This window comes from Helicoverpa armigera, chromosome 24 (assembly GCF_030705265.1).
Source record: "Helicoverpa armigera isolate CAAS_96S chromosome 24, ASM3070526v1, whole genome shotgun sequence".
NCBI classification, from domain to species: domain Eukaryota; kingdom Metazoa; phylum Arthropoda; class Insecta; order Lepidoptera; family Noctuidae; genus Helicoverpa; species Helicoverpa armigera.
In genome coordinates, this window is record NC_087143.1 from 1,122,877 (window position 1) to 1,145,644 (window position 22,768).

The 22,768-nt window shown below is 34.8% G+C and overlaps 1 protein-coding gene across 1 annotated transcript in view; it reads right to left on the reverse strand.

The window, feature by feature from the left end:
• Positions 1–22,768, reverse strand: part of LOC110382099 (protein madd-4) — a 374,672-nt gene that overhangs the window by 303,841 nt on the left and 48,063 nt on the right. Inside the window, exon 2 of the mRNA XM_064041070.1 lies at positions 9,954–9,989. The gene's annotated coding sequence lies outside the window, so the exon portion shown is untranslated. The remainder of the gene's footprint in view (positions 1–9,953; positions 9,990–22,768) is intronic.

The window sequence follows — 22,768 nt, forward strand, 5'->3', positions numbered from 1 at the left end:
TACAATTTGTAAACATATTGTTCGAAATACTAAACCTGCGCAGACGAAGTCGCGGGCACCAGCTAGTATCTTATATCTTTGAGCTTTATAAAAGCACAAAGAAATAAAACCTTTTTGTAGTGTACCTGCTTGCTGAAATGTGCAATATTTTTTCAACATATATTTTTCGCTTATTTTTCATTTCTGCATATTGAAACCAATACCAATTTATTATGTACGCGAAACTCAGCACTTATTTTTAAAAGCAATTCTCACTTAGACACTTGAATAATTTACAAAGAGACACTCTCAAACCGCCAGCATCTGTATCAGGTATCGAGTAAACCCAGGAGGCGTTCCCTAGATAGTCAGAAAGCTGGGAGAACACGCGTGAACTGCACTAGTGTACGTGTCCCAACTTAGTATACGGAGAAAGGAAAGATAGCGGAGATGCCATAAGGAAGGTAGGTCAGGCGCCGTCTTGTAGGTCAAGGAATGTACGGTAGGCGTGATCAGTTACTAGAACTAAGGAAACGTTCGGGCTCCTTGTCATATCAAAAAGTGGTCTTGATTTATCGGCGATTTTGTTTTAAAATAGGGGGAGGGTGTCATAGAAGTGTAAGGGCGGAGTTAGTAACGTTCCTCGTCCCCCAAACACCCGCATGTTGTCGCGCTACTTTCTTAGGAGATTTTGCGTTATGACATCTCCGCTAGTCATTTTGTTCTCCATGCTAGTGTATGTACGCGACTGTACCGAGCGTACGTGTCGCCTAGGTTACGTGCTTGACTGTACTTAGCACTAGATATCGAATAAAATGTTATGACGTAAGTTTGCGAAAACAAAAATTCGGTGTGATAATTCGAGGGGGTTAAATGATTTTTGAATTGTTTAATTTGTTGTCTAGAGTTTGGTGAAAGTTTTGATTAATTAATTTTAAATATTTTTCGTTGAGGTAGAAATGCATAGTGCACGTACATTCGGTCACCGAACTTTTTACTAACTAGTTTATACTTTCAAAGTTGTAAGAGGCGAAATAATTGCTATCATATTAGTTAGTAGATGCTGAAAAATAACGAATTAAAATCAGATTCTAATTTAATTTTATAAACGAAGTAGGTATATTTGATATTTAGAGATTATTTTAGGCGTATAGGGAAGTAGTTTCCGAGGACCCCAAATGTGACCGCTGCCTGGCAAAAGCTAATCATTCACAGTATCACAAAACTTTACCAAAAGAGATTAAATTAAGCTAAACTAATAAAACCCACAACTTACCCATAAATCCAGTAATACATTTAAACAAAATTAAGGGGAAACCGCGATACCTACTTAACCATTATCCTCTTAAATAAACCAGAGGAAATTCTCCTGTTAAAATATTCGTTCGTTCAGAAACTTATCGGCATATGGTAATGAGTTCAGATTGAGCTCACCTCGGAATAAAGATTGACTTAAATGCTAGTGAGCTGGGGATTATTTGACTTTGTGTTTTTATTGTAATTCTATAGGGGATCGTTAGAATATTCTGCCTAAATTGTTCGCATAACTGTTTGCTAGGGCTTTCAGCGAGTAGACCAGAAGAAACATTTCAAACACACATGTGGAAGCACGCCTTTAAGTTTAAGAATATAATTCATGAACGAAGCTATAATTATGTTCATTAATTTACCTTTATTACCTTAGTTTTACATAAGAAAGCGTTGTAACCAAAAAATATATGGTTTGACATAGGTAAAGATAGATAGACCTCTTGGGAAAATTAACGTAGGTATATTGTTTTTAATTACAGTACTATGTATTATCATTTAGGTAAACAACCTACCTATTTCTAAAATATCCTATTCCAGTTTTAACAGTTTAAATGTCAATTTTTCAGATTATTAATAAAATATCTAAGTATGATCTATGACAATAGAGGGCAATGGAAAATGTTTTAACACAGTCTAAGTTATATATAATTTCGTGGAAAAGCCTCTATGTTTTAAGAGTCCACTCGAATAGGTAAACCACACTTTATTGAGGTACACGTGGATGTTCTTGGAAGGTCGAGTTCTAAGGATATGTACGGAAGAATAAAGTGAATTGCTTTGTTATATTAACCAACTGTCCAAAACAAGAGGAGGTTCTCAATTCGGATATATTTTTATTGAAGATTTTTTATATCGTCCTAGGGAGGATGTCACAACTTCCAGACTCAGGTCTGCTTTCTGAAAGTTTTTAAAACTTACAAATCATTTTCGGCCCATTCCAGGAATCGAACCCTTGATGCGGGGTCAATTTTGTAAGGGTAGTCAAACTGATAGACTGCTGACAGGCGATAGACGGATTCCCGATTTATTTACCAAATCCCCTCAGAATGCAAATGAAATACCAGAAAAGTGTTAGGAAAAGCTTTTGCTAACAATGCGAACAGAAGAAAAAATATGAAAAAAAAACTGTACCTAATATGACCCAATTTTATTGCACTCAAGCGAACATCTTCACCAAAATCCAATAATTCTACAACAATGCAAACTTCTGAAGACACGAGCTAACACCCTCATACTCCATCCTCAGTGCATATAACTTGGCATGCATTTTTATCCAGTAGGGACAACGTGACGACCAAACTTTTGCAATAAAAGTGTTACGCGGTCCCTGATGCGGAGGAAGGAAATAGCGGAGATGCCATAAGGAAGGTCGGGTGCCTTCTTGTAGGTCAAGTAATGTACGGTGCGTGAAATGTTACTAGAACTAACGGTTCCTTGTCAAATCAAGATGTTACAGACTACATGATGTTTGAAGTGTGTGATGTGATGTTATAACTGTCAAAGATCGTTAGAGATTGGCATTGAAAATGGGCAGGTTCTAAAAAGGTAGTAACGTTCTTCGTCCCCCGAACACCCGCATGTTGTCGCGCTACTTTCTTAGGAGATTTTGCGTTATGACATCTCCGCTAGTCATTTTGTACTCCATGATGTGACAAATAGTGTGTATGTGTGTGATATACACATCTGCGTGTATGTGTATGCGTGTGAGGCATATGAGATTGTGAGAAGTCAAGTGATTATGCTGTGACCTGCAGTTTACACGTAGGTGCAGTAAAAATGGAGCAAGTACATGGAAATCTATTTTCTGGCACAGATAAAAAAGAAAAACAATTAGTTTTTTTAATACTATGTATACGTGGTACTTTTGAATATTTGTTTTCAATTGCATTTATTTTCTGAAAGTTATTTACGATTTCGGAAAAAAAACTGTTGACCTAGTTTCATTACAAATGGACGTAAAATACCACGTCATATTGGAATTTGTTTGAGAGTCAGAAGTCGAAAGGCTTGGCAGCTTGTCTTACTAAAGGTATCGAGTTACTCAATAACTAGGTTGAAGGGGTCAGACAGGGTGTCGGTGCTCGCAATAACAATATTATGTGTTGCCATGGCAACGCTGGTTGAAATGGACCTATATTCCCGTCCTTCGTGAGATGGGCTGTTACAATCTTGGAATGCTACGAATGTAGTCTATTTTTGTTTCTAAAAATTTAATTTTTCTGTATCTGTTTCACATAGGAAAACATATTTGACTTCTAATCTGTGCAAAAATTAACCACTTTATTTCATCTTGTTTTCTGCAATACTTCCATTTTTAAAAAACGGTAAAAAGCTAACAACCAATTGACACGCATCGTTCTGAGCCTTTCAACAAACAAACAAATTCACCAACCCTACAAAACGCCAATAAATCTAACGTAACGCATATAAAAAATTAAGCACGGGATCACGTAAAACACGAGCCATATCGTCACCTAAGATTACCCACACACTGCAAACTTTCAGTCGGCCGATAGTTTGTTCGTGCTCATAAATCAGTATGAAGATGAATGGTAGTACGCACATTTCAAAGATCAGGTATTTAGCCAGTATCAGACCGACTGAAAACTTTGATTGGAATCAAGATTTTCTTTAAAAAAAAAGAATTCTGCAAATCAGTCCAGGCGTCTTCGAGTAATTGGTGAAAATACATAAAAAAAGATCCCGATGAACTGAGAGTCTCCTCCTTTTTGGGAAGTCGGTTAAAAAAGTTGTTGCTAGCCATCCGGTTAACTATCGGCCGACAAAAAGTTTGCCGTGTACTCGAACCGTTATTATCTCGTAAACGAGAATGTAAACCTACACTTGACGAGAAACGACTTTATTTTTACTTGTTTTGCAATGATATGGGGTACGAAAAGTAAATGGTATGGTGGGTGAGAATTTTATACGGTACTAGCTTCCGTTTGTGAGTTCACCCGGGTCCCGATGGCATTACTGCTTTCTCGCGGATAAAAGTTCAGCCATGTCCAATCTCTGTGTCAGTTTTAATATACAACTCATTTATAATATTAGTAGGTATTTATTAGTAAGTCTTGTACTTTTTAGTTATTTATTTAATTTTCAATTTGTACCTAAGTGGGTTTTGTGAAACTACCAATTTATGAATTAGGTATGTTTTTTTCTCCAAAAACCTTTAGGGAGTGGTGTTTCCCAGCCTATTCCACATTAACATATTAAACAGCAGTCAGTATGAAAAAGACCCAAATAATTTTGATACTTTAATGCAATTTCCTGATCTATATTTCCCCCCGATAAACTATTCGGTAGTTCCTAAGATAAAGGTAGAGTGATGTTTCAAACCCACTGAGACAACGAATAAAAATAAATAAAGAAAACTACTATCCCTTACAACCTTCTAAAATAATCAAAAGAAAGTTTCCGTGAAAAATAAACTGTAACCCAATCGATTTTCAACTGTATTGATAAGGCATTAAGGTGTCATTTCATTTATCTTGATAAGTGACAGTTAAGACTTTATAGTGTTTCAAGATATCTTTGTAAGTACCTACACTAGAGTTGAGAAAAGTAAGTAGGTTTGTCGATAATATCCGAAAAATATTTGCGGATATATCCGATAGTTGTCCATTTAAAGCGATGCTGGTTTTAACAATTGATTTCAAATTGAATTGAATTTTGATGGCCATTTAAAAAATATTTATACCACAAAGCGAATATTAATAAAAATTCAAATGTCGGTTTGAATAGCAAATTGATAGAGCACGGGTAAATTCGCATGAAATTTTATTATTCTCTAAAATTACTCATAAAGCGTTTGAACCGCAAAATGCAATTTAATATTTGAAAAATACATTGCAGAGAAAAATTAATATGTTCGCCTTTTGATGTCTTTGTATCATGTGATATTTTTTAATATAAATGAAATATCATACGAATAAGCTATGCTTTAAAAATTGCCTTTCAATATCCAAAAAAAAACAAATATCGAACCTTTGATGAGGAACCACATATTTACTTAAACAATCCAAAAACATTAGCTTATATTTTAAAATAAAGAAATCAAATTAAATCAATAGATTATTTCTTCGACATTAAAATTCCCTCCTCAAAATATCCGAATACCCAAAAAAAATATCCGCAATTTTTCCAAACAAGCATCCTTATAGTGAAGAGCCATTGATTTTCACAAGCTTAGGCAATTTTATTGGATGAGGACCTCTCGATAAGATAGCTAGGGTCACGCCACTAGACAGATAAGTGTAAAATTGTTTAGACCTCCGGAATTTTAGCTTGAAAAGCTTTATAAATAGTTAATACGGAAATACTATTGCAGATTGTGAAAAGTTGTTGAAAAATGGGCGTTGAGTATGTGTTGGTAAAGTTCAGTTTTAAATATCAATTTATTGGTTTAGCAGGAACTACTGAATTATCTCAATATTTGGGTCTTCTAAACCTATTTTTGAACGAAACCTAAATAACCTGTAGGCTGATTTAATATTAGAGACTTAGAATGGTATACAAGGACTGCAAATACATACATAATATGTATGTACATATGTATGTATGTATGTACATAATATGTATGTATTTAAAGTATATATACTTTAACACCAATAACTAATCTATGTAATAAAGTCTCTTGTTTCAATGGATCACCAACTCTAATCACAAAAAAATTGCACATAGGCACCTCTTGTTACAATATCAATGGCATCTTTGTAGTGGTACTACTTGCTAAGACTATGAACTTAAAATAAATGAAGTCACATTACAAAACTACGATCCTCATAATCCATAATTAGAACAATAGCTGAATACAATATAATTTATTACGACTGCAAAATTATCTCAAGTCAGAAACAGACAAGCTTATCTTCTAACATTACGGTGCAAAGAACACATTTACTCATATTACAGAAAGTGCATACCTAATAAAATTTACAACGCTTCTATGTAAATTACGGCTAAAATTAATTTAGTCTGCTAAAACTAGGGGGTGTCTTGATACCCCTTAATTGGGGGGAGGGGGGTAATCACGGAGTAAAGAAAGATGACCGGAGATGCCATAATGCAGGTAGGTCAGGCACCGTCTTCTAGGTCAAATACGTACGGTGGGCATGACCAAAACGATCAGTAACGAGTGAAGTAATGAGGCGTTCAGGTTCTATGAGACATCTGTCAACGATTTTTGGTATTACTAAAACTTATCGGGTCCAAAAAAGGTGTATAAGGGCGAAGACAGTAACGTTCCTCGTCCCCGGCACACCCGCATTTTGTCGCGCTACTTTCTTTAGAGATTTTGCGTTATGGCACCTCCGCTAGTCATTTTGTTCTCCATGAGGGTAATACATAGTGCACGCTCTATGTTAATATAATAAGATATGATAAGCTTGTTAGTAAGTCAAGATATTGATCAAAGATGTCGACTGGTTCTGATCCTTAAACGACGAAGTTGAATGTAGATTTCCAGCGTGTTTATATTATATTTAAAAACTCATTCATTACTTTATTGCTTTACATAACACACAATTAAATTTTTTTGGTATATTGTACAATATAAACAATTATAGGTCCTATCGGAAAAATAAAGATAGACTTTATAGAAGAAAGGATTTTGATTAATTTAAAATTGAAAGGCTTATTTGGAGTAATTTAAAACAGATTTTTCAATTATCGTCATGAGAAATCAAAATATTTAACAACCTCATGACTTGCATTCTTTATAAAACAAAATATAAGTTTTTTCCACGTTACTAATTCCTGGCACTTTATTTCCTTGCAGCCATTCCACCAGTTCTAATGAGAAGGTGCTTCCTCTTCATAAGAAGCTTAAAACAGTCCTCGTTATACAGATAAATAAATAAACCATTTTCAGGAGCCTGTTAATTAACGAAAGCTCACAGGGTCTTAATTAAAATAATGGCAAAATAAACTATATAGAGTTGGGAATTAAATTAGTTTTATGGCATAGGTATTTAGGAGTGGCCATTTCAGTTTCGGTGTTTACAGCTCTGTATAGTTTGTATTAATAATAGTAGATAGTACCACTGAGAGAATTTTAGTATTGTTGATAAACCTATTTTATTATGACTACTGTATTGGATATAGTATTCTTTGCAAATAGAGAAGGAATATAAGCTTTGATGACATACGATTGCTGTATTTTGTGAAGTAAAATATTCTCGTTGTTTTTACCTCTAATTAATAAGTAAAATAAATTATGAATTATCTTTTCTTCCAAAAACTGCAAAAATAAAACAATGCCTTACTACAAAAACTTAAACATCTGTTTAACACTCGTCTAAAAAAAAGTGTGGCTGCAATACGGACCTTATTTCAACGTCATAATCTGTATTTTTTTTAGATAGGTGTTCAACAGACGTTTAAAAGTGTTTGTGGTACGACGGAAAGTGTCATAAGATGTATATTCTCAAAAAAAAACACATCCGTCGATTTGTTGTTCCAGATTTCTACTTGCAAGCAAAGTCAGTACTTCACCGGTGTCAAAGCCGGTGTAATTACCGCGAGGGTCAGGGGCTGCAGCCTATCAGGCATCACAAAAGACCTCCTTATCTCTCCTGGGTTCTTGTTTTACTACTTTTAGACCCTCTTTGATGACTTGAACGGGACTGATTCCTTGATAACTAATGCCATTCAAACTTGGTGTAATAAATCCGTGAATCTGATTGGTGGATTTTGTAATGTCATTTATTGATATTTTTGAGGAGTTTTAGTATTAAATTATAATTTTTTAGGACACTTATAAATAAGCAAAATGTTTTGTAGCTTAAGATAAAGCTGTGCGCGATTAGTTCTTGGCTCCGTATTTAGGAAATCAAGAACCTATATCCGTTATACCTTTTACATTAGTAACTAGAAAACGAATCAAAATTAACAGCAGAGTAAAGTGCAAAGGCATAAATCATGATCTCCGACGAATAACACCGCACCACAGTAAAAAATCATACTTTTATATAATAACATTGTTTATCGTTTACAACAGCATCAAACTTGTACATACTTTTTCCCACAAGAATTTTATTAAAACCGAGCTCAGAAACTTTCTCATACAAAGGCGATTCAGATTTATTAAGAAAGTCAAGCTCTAGGGATACCTACCAATGATGGATTAACTTGAGTAAATAATATTCAAGAAGATTATTTGCATATCTGAAAACTGTTGTTTCAATCGCAGGGTTAATATCACGGAGTAAGGAGAGAGCGGAGATGCCATAATTCAAGTAGGTCAGGCGTCTTCTTGTAGGTCGAATATGTGCGACGCGAAAGAAAGAAACATTTATTTGTCATAATATATTACAAATATAGGTGTTTTATGATGAATGGAATCTCACACATTCTACCGAATTGGTGTACAAAATATTTGGCTTAATATCTACTTATCTACTTATAATTGACAATGACAAATGACCAAAACGATCAGTCAAGAGTGAACTAACGAAGCGTTCGGGATCTTTGGGATATCTGTCAACGATTTTTGGTATTACTTAAACTGGGCGGGTTCCATATAAGGCGCATAAGAGCGGAGACAGTAATGTTCTTCGTCCCCCGAACACCCGCATTTTCTTAGGAGATTTTCCGTTATGGCACCTCCGCTAGTTATTTTGTTCTCCATGGTAAATACATTTCAGGGATTGCTGAATAAGGTTCAATATTGATACGAAACTGATTGCTAAAATATTTGCAGAAGGTACAATGAGATAGTATCTTTCCGCTCAGTTACCTTAGAATTTAGGGTCAAAGGGTGAGTAATCGAAATTCTGTCTTTTGAGACAAAAGGCTTAAATAAGTAAGCTTGGAAATATTGCTTGGACGTTTTACGGTTCGGTATGTAGGAAAACAAGGATTTGCTACCTGAATAACAGTATTGCCTGTGTATTTTTGGAATTCAAATAGGATGTTATTTTTAACCGACTTTCTAAAAAATCTTTCCCACTTGGTAGCATTTTGTTTTTATTTTAATTGGTTCTGTAATTTACTAGATTACTCCTACTGTTCGTTATAAACTTATGATTTTAGAACTTCTAAGTAGTCAACTTATCGTGAGCAATAACTTTTCTTGTCAATTTAACGGAAAACATAACCTAACACCATATATACACAAATTTTCAAAAAACACTGCCGTGCAAAAAAATGGGGACAAAATAATCCTCGACACAAAATATCGTATCCATAATTCAGAGCCCATCCTTTTTCAGAGCATTCGGTAAAAATTGATTACCTCAGGGAAAACCAGTCAAATATGTATAAAAGCATTCACAAATGATTCTTAAACATGTACCTTCTATGTATATTTTTAACGGGGATTTGATGTATATCTCGTACACGCGGGATGAAATATAAATTAGGCTTGAATCCACTCGTTTTGATAAAGTACGGTGAGCAATTATTTGAATTTTAATGCCCATGTTAATTTGACTTTTGGGCTTTGCTATGGGGGGGTGTTTTATTTCGATTCTGGATTCCTTTTTTGTGACATGATTTTGATTCATCAATTTTGTGTTATCCCATTTTTGTCGGTTTATTGTATGTACAAAATCTCTGTATTTAGGAGTGATCATTTTTTTATACAAAATTGGCTTAAGTTATATACATCCTAGGAGTCATGGTCATTATGAGGTCAAGGTCATCCCAAGATAACTTACATTGATTGGTAGAGTCAAGGTCACTCGGCAGCTGATCTGAAACAAAATAATACTGAAATCAGCATTTTGTCATATTAAATAACGTTTTTATAATTCCGTCCCTTTCTGACTATTACAAAGAATAGTTGGTAGAAGTTTTAAAAAAATTGTTAAGGGTCGAGAAAATAAACAAATTATTATTTCTTTTAATATAACAAGGTCTCTAGGAAACCATTCTACCTGAAGCGATTGCCTATCAGAACTCCTCAACCCAGTTACTACACACTGCCTGCCAAGACTGCCTGTCACACTTTCTGGCTTCAGACAACCCGTAACAACTACCAAACTAATAAGAATATTATTTCTAAACGTCTTCAAAGTATTTAACAAGCCTCCAGGTAACCACAAAGCAATAACATGAACCCAAACCTAAACTTTCTAACAATTCAAGTTCAACCGTCCCCTAGGAGAAAGAAACTCGTCTCAAAAGACCAATATCCAGCCATAGCAAATAAACTTTAATTACAAGAATATTCCAAGCGTTAAATTGTATATTTCCCTAGATCATAGTCACATGTTTAAGGCTCCAGCAGACCGGATGCGTATGCGTAGACGTAAGCGTAGTCACGCGCGTAGTTACGGCGTAACCATGAGTTGTAATGTATGGAAATGTATAGGCCACACCGCTTGCGTAACGACGCGCGTGTCTACGTTACGCAAGCGGTGTGGCCTGTACATTTCCCATTACAACTCATGGTTACGCCGTAACTACGCGCGTGACTACGACGTGGTAACGCATACGCATCCGGTCTGCTCGAGCCTTTAGAGTAAGAAACTGCAGACTTTTTAGTCGGCCGATAGTTTGGTAGGGCACTTTATAAGTCATCGTGTCCCGAGCCTTTTCACTACTATGTATGTTCGGGTTGGCTTCCAGTCTAACCTGGTGCAGCTGAGTATCAGTGTTTTACAAGAGGCGACTGCCGATCAGACTTCCTGAACCCAGTCCGAGCAATCAGATGCTTGCTTACTATGAAAACGAAGGGCAGGACCACAAAGATCAGACCGCCTGAAAACTTTGATTCTATAATATTTACGATTTGAAGAAGAAATGTGTTGCTAGGAAGTTTGTTTCACCACTTCTTCACACGTCATAGGGGCTGTCTTTTGTAATTTTGACCTTCAAAAATTGTTGTTTTCAGACTTCTTTAAATAAATGACTCTTCAAAATCAATTTTTTTTTTCAACCATGTTGGCCATTGGCCAACCATCGTGCCAACTGTCGGCCGACTGTTTAGTCTGCAGTATGTTTTAAGAGTACCCCTTAAAGTTTTAAATGTTTAGAAGTATGACCTTAATTAGTGAATGTCTCCCGGAGTGAGAGTCAGGAGTTGGAAGCGATTAGGAGACAGCTGAATATACCCTCCGGGACTATTGTTGTGTTGTGAATCGCTTTCGCAGTTCCGAATCGCGGCAGAACCAATCGCTGTTCCGGGAGCTGTTTGGAATATCGCTGTTTCTATTAGAAGGTTATTGTGAGTTCTGACGGTGTTTAAGTGGAACGGAACTATTTAAACTAATACAAGTTACACCAATTTACTCCTCACTATATTTAATTTAAGCAAAGATATTTGCTATAAATATATAAAAAAAAACTATCCTTGCAAAAAACCAAAAAGAAACTTAAACTCAAAAGCATGGAAAAATTCATCCCCATGGCTGTCGATTTGGAGCACTAGCCAATAGGATGGCAGCATTACCTCGTTGAATCGCCATACAACAAGTCCAACTAGGTAAATACTGAACTTAACTGACGAATATTTTTGTAATTTAAAAGCTTATACAATTTTAGATATCTATAAATAACTGTTAGATCGATAAGTTTACTCTGCACAGCAGCGGTAAAAAGATCAAAAAACTTGGTCGTCTCTAAGCTTTGAATAACCCACGTGGACTATATAAAGTGATAAAGGTCAGAGGTAGAAGATACATTTAACTACCGTCCTAAATAGATAAAACTAGAATGTTCAAGTTTTTCCGAAAACTTGACTATAAAATATCTAACTCTATCTGTCTATATACTTATTTGAATTTTACACCAAAACCTGATACAGGATCGGTAAGTTCCTATAGATGTGCAATTTGGTATACAGATAACCTAAAGTTTGAGACAGGACATTGACTACTTTTTATTCATTTCCAAAAAATAGTTCTCGTAACACAAGGCGGAACGGCGAGAAACAGCTAGTAAGCAATAACGCTTAGAAACAGTCACAAATGGCCCCACATTTACAAAAGAACTATCCCAAAACAATGCAAATAACAATTCAAATAACAAGGTTACAAACCACTCTTTATCGCCACACAACGTCCATCTCATTGCAAATTCACAAGGCGACTGCAAAATTACTTAAATCAACTTTAGTGTCGGGAGACCGTTCACAAGTTCAGTCGTTACCAAAACTTTTGCTAACAACGACCAAAGGCCCACAATTAAATGAAAATAAAAATAATATTCGCTCTTGTAAAGGGCTGTTGCGAGATCTAATGGCCCTTTCGACGTGGAAGAGTTGGAGATATGAACAGTAGGTACGCCCTTCAAGTACCTAAGCTCGGAATTTTGGGGCCCTTAGTTTTGTGGCTTCCTTTCAGGGCCCTTGAGTTAATAGGAGTTCGCGTTTTGTGAAGGAAAATGGATATAGCGACAGTTTATTTAAGTTGATTATCCTTGCGTTGCTATTAGAATACAAAAAACTGGTCCTTTGAGCTCTCAAGCGGAATTAATTTCTGTACGTAGATTGGAATATCTAATATCCGTATATAGGCTAAAAAATACAATTTTGGACAGAAAAAAAATTACAGCTGATCACCACACTTGCTCAGAGTAGTTTGGCAATTTCTGATTCAAGTCTAGAAGGTTCTGGCATCCAAGATATACTTAAAAAGTGTAAATATAACATAGAAAAGTCACATTAAGCCTGACCTGGAATCGTACCCGCACACTCATAGTCAAGAAGCTGGTGATTTTAACCACTAGACTAGATTTCATAATCATAATAGTTATAAAAATAACACATTCAAGCTATAACACAATACAACAGCTTTCTAATAACGCACGCCCCATTTAAAATGGCTGCTTCTCCCATACTCTTCGCGTAAACTAGACTCAAATCGCTACAAAAACGATCTTATACGCGATCAATATCACACCATTAGATTTTATTATGTACATACATGTATATCGATGTTTTCCTCAGAGAATCGAGAAATATAGATGCTTATATAATAAAACTGACATGTGTACCACTTTGGGGAATCGAGCAGAGGATAATAATATGAACGTGTGAGCAAGTCGCGTCCTTGTTTCAAATGTCAAGTAGGTTTTCTGGTGATTTATATAGAATTGTGGATATCAAGTTTAAATGAAAAATCATGTAGTACCTACATACTAATATTATAAGCTGAAAAGATTGTTTACTAAAACACGCTCATCTCCAGATCTATTGGACCGATTTGAATTTTTTTGATAGCCAGTTTTAGATAGCCATATTTTAGATATTATAGATATATTGAGGAAGGCTACTTTTTACCCATGTGCCGGAAGTTGTCAAGGTTCGCAGGTAGAACCACTGGCTGAAGATACTATTTCATATTATAATTTTCAGTGGAACAAAAAATAAAAATTGATTTGGTCTTTTTACACGCAGCTCAGATCTTAAGACCTAGCTTATTCCAATTAGAACAGACTAATTAAACCATTACGACAACGTAAAATATCCATCAGATAAAAGAAATTTATTCGAAAAGAAGTCTTGTTCTAAGAAATACGTGTATTTAGTCAGAAACCTCTGATAATTAGTAAGGAGTCGTAAAAACCAGATGTTGTGCTCTTAATTAAGTAATGAAATAGCCAGAAATAATTAATTTGATAAAAGCTAATAATATCTTAGTGTTGCTTGTTGCTCTATCTGTATAAATATTATTAATATTTTAGGTATAAATGTTGTGTTACAAGGTAAAACTTAGCTATCGTCTATAACTATACTGTTATAATAAAAAAGAGTGTTTGTTTGTAGCTACCCCCCTAAACTACTGAACTGATTTTTTAAATTGTTACTGATAGAAAGCTACAGTATTCCCCAGTAATAAAGACTATATTTTATCCCGGTACGATTAGTAGTTCATATGTTACGGAGGTGAATCCGCGGGAAAACGGCTGGTTAGAAATATTTAAGGTATAACACTTCTGTTAAAAGGTACGACTTAGTATTTTTTCTCAAGGCAAAATGAAAGGTAATTTTAAGCTTTTTCAGGTAATAAATACTGATTTATATCCAGGCTTAGACTTTACGATTATTTTATGGATAAACGCCTACAATTTACGACTATATCTTTTGGATATTATTGGACTAGATAATGTTCGCGACTTAGTCTGACAATTTAGTAATGCGTTTTATATTTTTTTGTTGAAATATGAAAGAGTATTAGGAATTTTGAAACAAAAAGATGTTACATATGTTTATTTTTGTATCAAAAAGTCAGGATAAGAACACAAAATGAAAATGAAAAAAAAATCAATTTTCCGTCTGAAACTCTTGACCGATTTAATATGATGAATTTCCGCTAAGTAACGCCAATTTTAAGATTATTTGTCAATAAACTAAAAATAAGACCAGATCCAATTGTACATTATTTAGATAAAGAACATTTATTTAATAAGAATACGTTTTTGGCAAGCATACTTCAGCGTGGCTCTCGAATTCTAAGCGAAACAAATGACTGTTAACAGTGTGCTTTTACAAACGGCGCCCTGGAAAAAACTGAACATTCGTACATTTTTTGCCTCAAGCCTCGTTCGAGAAAGTGCGAGCACTTGTGTTTCAGTATTTTGTTTTTTTCGTAGAAAAAATGTTATTTTTTCTTCTTGTTAAAACGCCCCGTTTTATATAAGCGATTTGGAGTTTCTTTTGATATGTTGTTTGGGAATTTCTGTCATGATTTTCTCAAACAGTTTTGGCAATAAGTAACCTAAGTTTGTGTAAAATCTGTAGTTTTAGAACGGATACGAGGAAAATCCATTTTGTATGATTAAAGTTTCTCTCGCTAGAAGTCACGAGTGCTGGAACATTTTCGAGCTTCATATCCCAAATATGAACGAGGAAGTGACGAAATAGCTTTTGAACGTGCGCAATAATAAAACACTTTCTGTGAACTTACAAAACTATGTCATTTTAGGGTTAACACTCCACAGTGTGCAAAATATCTCGCTCTAGCAGAAACAATTTTCTTAGACCATTTATACGATTTGTGGATTTTCTTTCTTAATAAGTTGTGGTGGCCTAGTAAACGACCAACATCTCAAGTATGGGTGTAGGTTCGATACCGAGTTTGTATCTACTTTCTAAGTATATCTTAAGGTACTCTAAACTGTAGGTCCCAGCTGTCAATTGAACACCTTTAGCAACCGTTAAGGGAAGTCAGAAGTCAGCAAGTCTGATAAACGAGTCTTACTTAGGGGTATTAGGTTGCCCGGGTAACTGGGGTGCGAACGTCAGATAGGCAGTCACTTTTAGTGATCTCTGTACTGGCACTCTGCTACATCCAGTTACACTGGAAGCCGGCCCTAACATAGTTGGGAGAAACTAGGTAGATGACAACACTCCCCATAGTGTGCAAAATATCCAATTTTCCTAGACCATTTATACTTATACGATTTGTACATACTTTCTTCATAACAAGCGACGCCTTAAGTGAATATAGGCGTAATATCAAACATACGTAAAAGTATTTCGTTATTATTGTTGCAGAAAATGGTCGCATTAGTGAAAGGACCTATTATTATAAGGACCCAAAGCAATGAGCCGAGGAAATAATACGGTATGAAGAAAATATATTATTTAAGCGAATAAACCAGGCCGTCATGCGATAATCTAATAAGTGTGTAAATATATATTGTGTGGGAATTATGTTTTAATGCTGTTGTTATGTTTGTAGGGTGAAGGAATCATTTGTGAAGGTATTTAGTGATGAAGTGGACATTGATACAGGAAGGATCGGTTTTGCAACTGTTTCTGTTGTTACAATTTAGTTTTTTGCTGCAGTCAATCAATGCATGGTGTGTGACGGTGGTGAGGTTATATTTATTTTTGCTTTCCCAAAGATCTATTCGAACTTATAATGTTAAATTGACTCTGTAGTCAGTGTGTCTATGGAATAGAGAGATTGCGTTGCTAGTTTTACTTAGAATCTTACATAGGTAGTCATTTCATATGTAGATCAAAATGTTAACATTTTATAACAGGAGTGTTCATCTATTTAAAATTCAGATTAAATGTCAGATTGAATCATCCCTAACAAAAAGTTGTGGGTGTTCAAAAAAAATGTTGATTAGCCAACTAATTAAGCATCCACCTACATTTTACATTGTTCTGATTCTTTTCGTGTGGGGGTTAATTTTAAAAACCAAAAAGCTTTTATTAACCTCTTGTATGCCGCTAATTATAAAACAATAGAATATCAATTGTGTCTCGCGTATATCTGCACTCCGACACACAACGGGTTAAGCCCTAAGTACGCTGATAACATAAAATTCAGTTTTTAACCGACTTCCCAAAAAGGAGGAGGTCCTCAATTCGCCGGGAGTGTTTTTTTTATCTTAAAATAACTATTTATTACATACCTACTACAACTGTCACTAACCATAGAATAGTCAGAAGGAGCTTACCAAAGGTCGATCGTTAGAAAAAGAACGAACTTCTTTTATTCCGAAATAAAAAGCAATCTTTCTAATATGAATAGCATTTAAAATACCACGCCGAAATATCTGAATCTTATTAACTTTTAACCACAATGAATATCTTTCGAAACAACTAGGTATATTCAATAATGAAAATACCTAATTTTAATATCGTTTAGTTACAAAGGCTCATAGATCAGAGATTTTTCTGAATACCTTTAAATTAATATTAGGTACAGTAGACTGCACATCAGTGGTAACTGTCATGAACCTTAACTCAATAGTAATAAGTACGATTTTCATATAAAACTGTTACCACTGACCTGTAGTCGACTGTACTATAATATAGGCTTGGGTCACCTTAGGGTTTTGACCGCGTCCTCAGCTTATTTTTGAAGTAAATGAAAAATAATTTATATCTTTGATTCTGAGATAACAGCTCAGTAATGAAGTCTGAGGTTATTATTTTATAATTAAATCGAGCTGACCCTAGGAGTAATGTGTAGCTAATGTGAGTTACAATGCCTTATTTTTATCAAAGAAATTATAAACTGACCATAATATATTTTACTGACTAAAACCAACCATTTTCTTTCTAAAACCCTTTGTAAACCAGAGCTTCTCGAATGCCGAATATACTACGAGGGTCTATCTTTAATGCTAGCCAGACCAAAGATAGATTTTGCAAACAGCAAACTGCAGTCTTGATTTCTTAACTGAAACTTGAAAATATAACTACACGAATATTAAATACCCAATACTCAGTCACTGTAGTCTGCATAGCAAGTATGTATACCTAATGCGAATTAATTAACTAAAATCCCACATTAAATTACTAAGTAGAAAACTTCTCCACTCAAGGCAATGATATTCAAACGAAAGGTTTTCTAGCAAACTGTAACTGTAACGATTATTACAAACGTTCAAATCTTTCCGACGCCTTATGCTGACTAAAAGAGTGGAATATTATTACTATATACTTACCCAGAGTTTGCAAATTGGAGCCTTTGCGACTCAAAGGTTTTATGTTTCAAGGCTTTCGGACTGAAAGCTAGGCTTCAAGTAGAACCCTTATTTTAAGACATCTGGTAGGACTAGTGTTTCTTATAAGCAGTAAAACTAGATTTACTTTAAAGTTTTTAGACCAAATTAATTGTAGCGATAAAATAAATTATTTCGATTTTTTTAATTAGCTTTTTAGAAATTACCGCTAGGTCTTGAAAATAGAAGATTGAGGATTTTCACGAAAAATTACCTTTATATACACATTGTAGTTAACTTGTAAATGTGTTAATTAGAACTTTTGGAAATATATTTAGTGTTAATTTGTTGTTACGTTAATATTCATATGTCATGTATTTTCGTAAGTTATCGCCTAATGATAAAATTTGAATAGGTTAAAAAAGGTTCACGAGCAAACTCCCTTCAAATCAAACCTGCTCCCCTTCTAAACAGAAAAAAAATACCCAAAAATAATGTACTTTTCAAACAGCTCTACATAAAGGCGACCATTCAGGCATGTGGCTAACATTAGCAAGTACAGTCGGTATACAAAAACTGTGAATTCGCTGACTGTACCAAGCGAAGTACATTTGCTTGGTAGCACGTGAGTCAGCAACATTTTCTGTGGGGTCACACTGTTGGCGGGGCTCAAGGATTTTTGTATTTTTTTAGCTGTCCTACTGCTGGAGAATACTATACATATTTTTCAGTCATATCATTGTAAGTATGCTCAATGTTGTAAAGCTTTAGATAGATTTCAAAGTCATACAGAACTGAAATTATCGGGTGTGTGCTTTAAATCATGATTGAAAGATTTTTTAACGCAATTGTACATTTTAGTCACTAAGGCCCGGTTGTTCGAAGCTCGGTTACGTCAAGGTTAGGGTTAAATTCTAGTTAAAGTAAAATTAACCGGGGTTAAATTTAAAAAGCGTTGTTGAACGTTAAAATTTCATAATAAAAACGTCACCGTGGTTAAAATTGACATTGGTCAAATTTTAACTTTGACTTTACCGTAACGTACGAACAACCGGGCCTTAAAAATGATATCTAGGTACTAAATATATTGGGAAGTTAATGTTCAAACTGTTACTAAAATATAACAACAATTTTAGAGGTACTATTCTAACAGGAAAATTCTGTTCACAAACTCCTTTTCCAATAAAATCATCAATCAAAGACATAAGTCCCTTTGTTCATTTCAACAAATTGTTCAAAATTGAAGAAAACAATAGACAAGCTATTTTATTATTAAAACGAAGGTAATAGAGCAATATTTACTGCTTACTTAATTACGACAAAAGGTACCTGTAACTTAATTGTATTTCAACTTAATTGAATGAAGCTGCTAACTTAAATCTTCCTACAAATGGTATGGATTCAAGTGATTTCACGTTTCTTATAAAGTTCGGAGTTTACTGAATAAAATTAAGCAGAAAGACAATTAAAAATGCAGAAAAAGTGAGAATCTTTTTTATTGTTCCAGTACCTAAAGTTAATTAAAGTAGTCCCCACTCCAGCTTTGCACGTGGCAATTTTACTTTTTTATTGCCATAAAACATATTTTTTAACCTTCAAAAAGTGCCTAGACATTTTCTTCTATTGTATTGAATGCAGATTCTGAACAGTATTTGAAAACCTTACAACACTGTTTGATTAATTTTTAAACTAAATCACATTTCCCTTTCTTCAACTCGCTGACACTGGGATCCCACACATTGGCAAGCCCAAACGCACTTTAGTAAACAAGCCAGCGATTAGCGTACAATTGAGCCTCCGCCCCCGAGACTCCGGCCCGGACCGGAGCCCCGGCTCAAAGGACCAAACTGTTTTATAATTTTGCTCAAAGGGTGAAAGGGTGCGGGTATTTCGCAAATCATTTTCACGAGAAAGGCTCGCTACTACGTAAAGTGAAATGAAGATTGAGTCCCGTTGTATGTATAAAGTTTAGTCCAAATAAAATACTTGGTGATTTCGAAAACATTTTAACTGAAATATACTACATATTGTACCTATATTTTAACACAGAATTGTATAATAAATACACGGAAAAATGTTGCGCTTTTTTAGTGTAACACTCGGCTCTAAATTGGCCTAATTGAATAGCCTTTTTGTTACTAACTATTCATTATTAAAGCGAATCATTTGATTGGTTATATGAATACATCAAATTCCGTTATACATACTTATGTGGAATATACCAATTGTTAATTTTAAAGTGATTATAGCGGTTGTCTCATACTGCAAACTTTTAGTCGGTCGATTGTTTGGGCTCATAAATAAGTATGACGACGAATCGTAGCATCGCTGGCATCGGACCGACTGAAACATTGATAGAAAAAAGATTTTCTTAAAAAAAAATTGTCTAACCATCGAGTCAACTGTCAACCCACTGTTTAGTCAACAATGTGCAGAGATAGAATGAGTTGTTCAATAAGATTAATCTTCACACTCAAGACATATTTTCCCCTAAACTACAATCCAACACTTTCATTTTTCAATAACCACCACATCTACGAAATCCTCTTCTTCAATTGGTAAATACGTCGATCTACGTCCACCATTACAAAGACATGTTATATGTCCAATCTTGTCACGGCACGAATGTCCCTTTTGTAGGACACAATTGATTTTCTTCATCTGAGAACGCAAGAATGTGGCCTCGAATTTTCGTTGCTCTGACGAATTTTGCGGCACAATGTATTTGTCGGAATGACAACGAAAGTAATGGTTTTTGTTGTGTTTTGTGCGTGTTTTATTATTGTTGCTTCGTTAGATATGTCATAGTAATATGTTTATATTGTTTGGTGATGTGCTTATGAGCTTTTCTGTTGCGAATAATCATTGACTGTAATATGTAATACATACTTATTTTCTTTAAGAGTAATTTAGAAAGTTAATTTTTATTGTAAATGAAAAATTATCACGCTCTTGAATAAAATGAATAACAAAACAATCTCTTGTATTAACCTAAGTCTAGATTTATGCGTACTTAATAACAATCAGCCGTCCTAGACATAACCTTTCAACATTTGAAACACAATATTAATATTACTAGAGAAATGTGATCATTGTAACTCTACCTCACAAAACGTGTCCTTCTGCTTCAAATTTCGAAATTCTGTCCTTTCTAAAGGACATCCCTAATAAGGTTAGGTCATGTCCTTATACAAACACAGTTTACCCGTATGCTTGTGTCAATACTTACATTACATGGAGAACAAAATGTCTAGCGGAGGTGCCATAACGGAAAAGCGCCTAAGATTGTAGGGCACCAAAATGCGGGTGAGCGAGGGACGTGGAACGTTACTGTTTTCGTCCTTACACGCCTTCTTTGGAACCGACCATTTTTTGTAATACCAAAAATCGTTGACAAATGTCTCAAAGAACCTGAACGCCTCGTTAATTCTCTCATACACTATCATTTTGGTCATGCAAACTGTACGAATTTGATCTACAAGAAGGCGCTAAACCTACCTTCATGTCATCTCCGCTCCTTTCCTAACTCCGTGTAACAGAGCAAATATCACACGACAGCTTCTCTGTACTTTCATCCATTAACGTGTCACTACAGGCCAATTCATTTTTGCGTTCACTGAACACGCAATGTATTTGCTTTTCGCTATTTATTCGTCTAGACACCTGACGGTTTCTCAGCGCTTTTCACATAGAATTTATCATTTAACGTAACGTTTCCGACGTATTTTCTTCTATTAAGGGTTTAATGTCTCTTAGAGATGTTTTTGAAAGCTGCGAGCTTGTAAGTTGCCTGAACTGTACGTGTTTCGTGAAGTAAGTAAGTATATTGGTTGAATAGTGCTCTTATGTTTAGTGAAACTTAAACTACTTGGGGCTTATTTCTGTTGAATAGGTTTGTCTGTATGTCTGTCAGACTTAGAGCACATTACTTACTAAACAGTCGACCGACAGTTGATTCGCTGGATGGCATATTCTTTTTTAATAGAAAATCTTGATTCCAGTCAAAGTTATCAGTCGGTCTGATACCGGCTAAATATCGGATCTTGGTGATGTGCATATTGCCATTCATTTTCATACTGATTTACGAGCCCAAACAAACTATCGACCAACTAAAAGTTTGCAGTGTGTGGCCATTTTCATAACAATTATTTACATTAGAACCCACTTTAAGAGTCAGTTTCAACGTCAATTCCTATTAGATTCTCACTGCAGTCCAGATAAAGTTAGGAGTTCATAAAGATATTTAAAGAACATCCAACGATATTACGAATATTATCGTAACTTAGTATTGGATTTGAAAGTGGGAGCTTTTTAGAAAAAAAGAGCTTCATATATTTATTAGGTTTTCATATTATCTTGCTAAAGAACTTACTTAGCGTGGCAGTATAAGGAAGTCTTCAATAAATAGGTTACTTATACAAATTAAGTTTGATGTCTACGTTTTTTTCTTCTACAAAATGATAAAGTATTATCCACTGTTTAATTCTGATTATTATCGTCAGTCAGTTTTATTTTGTAGGTAGATAAATGGCAACACTCAAAACAATACATATACAGTGGGTTTTTCAAAGAACACAACTGAAATTGTAGTAGAATACTAGCCTATGTTGTTAAAAAAAAAATTTTTTTGCTAAATAATAGGTAACTTTGGCCTAAAGTACTCTAGTACTAATAAAGTATGCAAACTAAGTAACAAAAACAACAGACTATCTATAATCTGGCGAAAGCCTAATCAGACTTTGAAAGTTCTAGTCAACACTTTAAAATCTATGTACAAAAATACAACAAAAGGAAACCTTTATTATTTTCAGTGGGAAACATTGGTGGGAATTTTCTGTGCGAATTTTCATATAACCCTCCCTTTCGTTAGAGAAAACAATTTGAATTTGCGTTGGAATTGCAAACTGTCTTGTTGCTAGAATGAATATTTTGCAAGGGTAAAGCGGAGGACAGACTGTACGACGCGCTATGTCGCGGTGTGCTGTGAACAAGCGTTTTCCTAGTGTGAATACTGTGTTGATGTTGTCAAAAGGTGTAGGCCTAACCAGATGCAGTTGGGCCTAGCCAGTACCAGTGTTTTACATACAAGCCGCGACTGCCTATCTCATCAGCATCTTCCGAG